We start from the raw sequence: 6,436 nt of genomic DNA, 5'->3' as shown, positions 1-6,436 counted from the left end.
AGATCCAATATATTTTAGGCAAAAATTTTCTTGTAAGCCTTGGGCCTATATCTGGAGAACTACCGTATAGTGTAGCCAAACCTAAACTATGACTTAGTATGATGTGCTTATTCCCTAAAAGAAAATACAAAAACTGGATTTAAGGGCCGTTGAAAAACTTTGTGAGCCCTGAAGCAAAATGGATCGAAAGATCCAATATATTTCAATTAAAAATGTTCTTGTAGGCCTTATATATCTGGAGAGCTACATATAGTGTTAGCCAAACCCAAACTATCACTAAACTCAGTATGATATGCTTATTCCCTAGAAAATACCAAAACTCAATTTAGGGAGCGTTCAAAAATTTTGTGGTCCCTGATCCAAAAATTAACTGTTGCTCAAGATTGCAATCTTTTGATGCATTTTTGGGGTCATTCTTAAAATTCTTGGCCAAGATCGCAATCTTTTGATTCATTTTTGGATCATTCCTAAAATTTATTTATTTATTTATTTATTTATTTATTTATTTATTTATTTATTTTACCAGTGTTATTTTCCTAACTCAGAAGGAACAGGAATGGAGAATGACCGAAACCTCATAATAAGGAATTGCATAATTTGTACCATTTACCAGACATTGCTAGGGTCATCAAGTCTAACAAGCTCAGGTTGGCAGGTCAAATAGCCACAATGGAAAAAGTAGGAACACGTTCAAATTTTTAACTGGGAAGGCCAATTGGAAACGTCCATTAGGAAGGCCTAGTTGCAGATGGGAGGACAATATGAAGATGATCTCGCAGAAGTGGGAATAACAAGTAGAAACTGGATCCACTTGGTTAAGGACAGAAGTCAATGAAGAGCTTTTGTGAACGCGGCATTGAACTTCCGGGTTCCGTAGGTCATAGATAGAGTTAGATACTTCCTTGACGAGCCGCCTCTGTTGACGCAGACACTACTTGTGCGGTAAAGAATATATACTAGAAGAATGTAAAAGTGTTCATTTCACCAGATTGTGAACGAAGAACGAGACACTTTCTAACACCATAATAAAAATGTTTATTTTTTTCCTTCCAAAACTAATAATCAGAATTTACTCCAAAGTATGACATTTTGTTCACTCAGTGCGATCTATCGATTGATGCAATATGTCTGATCTTTTGGAGAATATTAATCATAATTTGCGCTTATACTTCGTAAATGAAGTCAAAATGATTCACCCGATTTCAGACAGTTGTTCTGTGAAATCTAATTAACATTTATTGTCAGACATTTGCTTCGAAAGGTTAACTTTCAAGTTTCCACGCAGTATTTCCATTTTCTACCGCTAAGAGTCTGCAGCGATCAGTTAAGGAAAATGGAGTTGACTGGAGAACAAAGATCTTTCTGTGTGCTTGATTATCATTTAAACAAGTCTGTGATTAGTATGCAATGGCATTTCTGTATCAAATATCAGAGAGACTCACCTACGGGGAAAGCCATTTGTAAGTAGTGTGAATATTTCAGATTCGAGTCGTGCATTACAGCATTCACTACTGATATTGACCTAACATGCTACAAAAGGTTTGGCAGGAAATAGACTATTGGCTTGATGTTGACTGAAACATGCTATAAAAGGTTTGGCAGGAGATAGACTATTGCAGCCCTGCCCACGGCGAGCAGATAGTGGAAACTCTCCTCGTGAACGCTCACGAGCATTCTACGAGCAAATACCATTGTTCGTGCTTCGTGGATCTTCGGGTTTTGTCCTTAGAGGAGCGGAAGTGTTGTCAACCTTGGCGGTAATCACTAGCTTACCAAAAAAAAAAGTATGTATGGTAACTGATTGCCATTTAGTGTAAAGTGTTTTTTTTACAATGTGGTAACCGTTAACTATAGACAATACAAACTTGTAACAGCAATCAAATGATAAACTATGTACGTTCCTTTTCTTCTTTTTTCTTTCCTTTTGTTAAAGAGGGATGTGGGTTTGTTATATCCGAGTGTGGGTTTGTTATATTATGTTGTTTCGCTTTTTAGGAAAAGAGATAATCTGTTGATAAGAAAAAAAAACTGTAGCACTTGTTTGTAATTATCTAAGTATATCTCCAGAAAATTAGCTTATGCATGTATGTGTGTACGAATAGGCTTAGCAAGGGGTTGGTTGTGGAGATTAGAAGCCACTATTACACTATCAATAGGAAGAATAGTATTTCTTACTCCACTTTTAAAGTTACTTTGATCGCAAAGAATCAAACAAAATATTAAGAAAGCCAAAGAGATTTTCCATTTTTAAGTGTGACCGTTAGTGACTGCAATTAGTTTTTTTTTTTTTTTTTTTTTTTTAACAAGGAGTGTCTTTTTAATAAGGAAAAATGTATTGTCCCTGGCTGGTTGCTTGCCGGTGGCTTGTTAAAAGTGAAAAAGAATGTTAAATCATTTCAACGACTGAAGCTACACGCTTGTCTTTCTTCGATAGTTACTGACTGATTTTGAAAGTCACAATGTTGTAGGCCTACTGTAATAGCGTAGGTCTACTGTAATAGCGTAAATTCGAAAGGAAACGTTCCAACTGAATGATACGAACAATTATTCCCAATGTCTTGAACATGAAACGTGGGTTGCACGGATAACGCTTAAAGTAGGCTGGACTGCACTGGAATTTCCTTCCGGCAAATTAGTGTTTGGTCGAAACTCGGTTCTTCTGTGTAATTGTCTCTTAACAACATTTGAACATTTCTTTTAGATAATAATAACTAACTAACTCTATGGTCTATGGAACCCGAAGGTTCAATGCCGCGTTTACAAAATATTTCCACTAACTTATGTCCTTAGCCAACTGGATCCAGTTTCTACTCTGTACTCTTATTTCTGCAAGATCCATCTTAATATTGTCTTCCCATCTACGCCTAGGTCTTCCTAGTGGTCTTCTTCCAATTGGGTTTTCAGTTAAAATTATGAAAGCGTTTCTAATTTCTTCCATTCTGGCTACATGGCCTGCCCACCTGAGCCTTCTACACTTCATAACCCTAATAATGTTAGGTGAGCGGTATAAACTATGCAATTCCTAGTTATGAATTTCCTCCAATCCCCATTTTCATCCCTCTTTGGTCCGAATAATAATAATAATAATAATAATAATAATAATAATAATAATAATATTATTTTCAACCTCCCGTCGTTCTCCTATCAATCTAGCAACGAAAGGCGTTTACAACTTAGCAAACGTGAAGCGAATGACAAATTACAGACCGAGTGCTAATGTAATACAACGTCACGAATTGTGTAAGCAAGCTAAAAAGGTCTGAAACAATTCGTTTCCGATTTTTGCAGTCGTTTTTACGTCTGTAAGATGACATGTTTAATATTAGTTTCTTTCTTTCTTTCTTTCTTGTTCATTTGTTAGTTACTTCAACGCTAACTGTAACCTCTATCATGCGTCTTCCTCAACCAAAAAACGTACCAATTTTATTTCCTGCAGTGTTTTCGCGTCACTGCTTTCGAAATGGGGAGGGGGAAAGCACATTTGCACATTTCACGCTTGCGTCTGCTCAATGCTTATCATCGTGCGAATTTCTGGCCAGGCTTGGCCATAGGTTTTTTTGCCATCATGTGCGGTTGGCAACACTTATCGGATGCAGTGGAAGAAGCGAAGCTAGCAGCACCTGTGCTCACCTGTTGTTATCTTCGCTCGTGCCCGCTCACGCTTTGGCTCCGGGAGCCAATTCATGGACAGGCCTGGACTATTGGCTTGATGTTGAATGAAACATGCTACAAAAGGTTTGGCAGGAGATAGACTATTGGCTTGATGTTGAATGAAACATGCTACAAAAGGTTTGGCAGGAGATAGACTATTGGCTTGATGTTGACTGAAACATGCTACAAAAGGTTTGGCAGGAGATAGGCTATTGGCTTGATGTTGAATGAAACATGCTACAAAAGTTTTGGCAGGAGATAGACTATTGGCTTGATGTTGAATGAAACAAGCTACAAAAGGTTTGGCAGGAGATAGGCTATTGGCTTGATGTTTACTGAAACATGCTACAAAAGGTTTGGCAGGAGATAGGCTATTGGCTTGATGTTTACTGAAACATGCTACAAAAGGTTTGGCAGGAGATAGACTATTGGCTTGATGTTGACTGAAACATGCTACAAAAGGTTTGGCAGGAGATAGACTATTGGCTTGATGTTGACTGAAACATGCTACAAAAGGTTTGGCAGGAGATAGGCTATTGGCTTGATGTTTACTGAAACATGCTACAAAAGGTTTGGTAGGAGATAGACTATTGGCTTGATGTTGACTGAAACATGCTACAAAAGGTTTGGCAGGAGATAGACTATTGGCTTGATGTTGACTGAAACATGCTACAAAAGGTTTGGCAGGAGATAGACTATTGGCTTGATGTGTGTCGTGTTACGCGAGGTGCTCACATAGAACACTTGTGATATATTTGAAGAAAACTTTGATAGTTTACCTATTCCTTGTTCAGCGTAAGCTCTAAACTCCGATAAACAAAATATTTGTATCCTTCTGCTTGTCACAAATACGATTGGCTTGTGATATATCACTCCCACTTCCCACTGGGAGGAGCAAATTATACACGAGCATTTTGACAATACTGTCTTGTGTTGTTCCCGATACTTACAGCAGCAGCAGAAAAGAAAGAAAAAGACTCGAAAGATTAAAAAAAATATTTGAATTTCGCTGGTAGTGCCGCAATTGTTGCTTAGTGAACAAAGGTTTACCTTGTTGATGTTTCACCACAACACTCGGTGTACCAGGATTGACGTAAAAGTAGAACATGTTTGCACAGTTGAATTGGCGCCATAATTACTGCGCATGCTTAGTGTTTATTTCTATTGTTTCATTAACCACACTCGATTGCAGTATCATTAGATAATCCGTATTATATTTTTGTCATTTATAATAATATAGTAGTTTTATATGGAGATTCATAGTAGAAGCAATAATCAAATCATATGAACTATTTTGCGAAGGAGTACCAGCGTCGGTAGGCCAACAGCAAATCAGCGAGATATAGTTTTACGTGGCTTTGTTTGTCGCAGTTTAGAGCTGAGGCCAAACAGGGTTAGGCACATGTCTCACAATAATATACGTGTATTAGATTTCATAGAATACATTTCTGAAATCAGGTCCATTTTGACTTCCCTTTGCAAACCTTTGCAAATGCATCATATTTGTTATACAATAACCATGGTTCATTGTTGGAAAGTACATATATATATTTCATATTTCCATTGTTCATTGAAATAAATTATGCTCGTGTAACTAGGCAAATATCATATTGAAAAAAGGAACCGAAGACGAAAGTACATTAAAGAAAATGAATGCGCAATTAGGTTGGAACAAATTGTGTTGTCAATATCACCCGGAAGCATCGCTTGTGGATGACTACCATACAGGTGATTTGGTTTGTGAAGAATGTGGAACCGTTATCGGAGACCATGTGGGATACGTTGGTGCAGTGTGGCAAATGACGAACCAAGTGAGAACTGAAGACGACTCTCAGATTTACCACGATTCAACTGCTACGGAAGCTGAGGATTCATTTTTTGATAACGAAAGAAGGGAGGAAAGGGAAAAGAAGGGAGGAAAAGCCAGTTTAGAAAGACTGGTAAGTGAAGCAGAAATCCAACATCTTGTCGACTGTCTTCAATTGCCAGATCACGTCGCTGAGCAGGCCAATCACTTATTATTAGAGGTGTGCAGACTAAAAAGAGGAGGACTTCGACAAGGCGGGGCGTATGGTGCAGCTTGTGTATATATTGCATGCAGACAACGAAAGGTAATCAGGACTTTAAAAGAAGTCAGTGCCGTGAGCAACTACCACATAAAATCAATTAGAAAGCGTTTCAGGATAGTAATCGATACATTAAAAGCAAAATTAGACATCTTAACAACAGACGACTTTTTGGCTAGATATTGTACTTATTTAGAGACCCCAATATTGGTGCAGGAGGTTGCTGCCCATATCGCAAGAAAAGCTACTGAGTTTTACATTGTCCTTGGTCGCTCACCCATTTCAGTAGCCGCAGCAGCAATTTATATTGCACAACGTGCTACAGGGGTCTCCATAAGTGTCCAACGCATCATGGATGCAACAGGTGTTGCTATTTGTGCCATTCGGCGATGCTACATGGATATGCGCCCTTATATACCAAAATTATTGCCACCAAATCTAAAGGTCGCTTCTCGAATTAGACGAAAGAAATGAACACAGACGTAGATTTATATGATAACGTCACTGAGCAAAGTGCTTCAAGAATGGTTTCAGTGAATTTATCAAGTGAATATAACAGTAAAAGTTGGAATATAAAGTGTTATTTTGTACATTTAATATTTTCTAGTATAAAGTAAACCATTCGAAGAGCAATCTGATAACTCAAAATATACTCAAGTTGCTGCTCCTCCAAATTGTTACAGATGTTAAAAAATCATATTAATCTTCCAATTCTCGCA

The 6,436-nt window shown here is 37.8% G+C and overlaps 1 pseudogene; it reads left to right on the top strand.

Annotated features, from left to right (window-relative positions):
* The first annotated feature begins 5,300 nt into the window (after positions 1-5,300).
* Positions 5,301-6,191, top strand: LOC145678313 (transcription initiation factor IIB pseudogene; annotated as a pseudogene).
* Positions 6,192-6,436: the final 245 nt, after the last annotated feature.

This window comes from Thermobia domestica, unplaced genomic scaffold (assembly GCF_964235325.1).
Source record: "Thermobia domestica unplaced genomic scaffold, izTheDome1.hap1.1 HAP1_SCAFFOLD_2416, whole genome shotgun sequence".
Taxonomy (NCBI): Eukaryota; Metazoa; Arthropoda; class Insecta; order Zygentoma; family Lepismatidae; genus Thermobia; species Thermobia domestica.
This window is presented reverse-complemented; position numbering and strand designations above follow the sequence as displayed.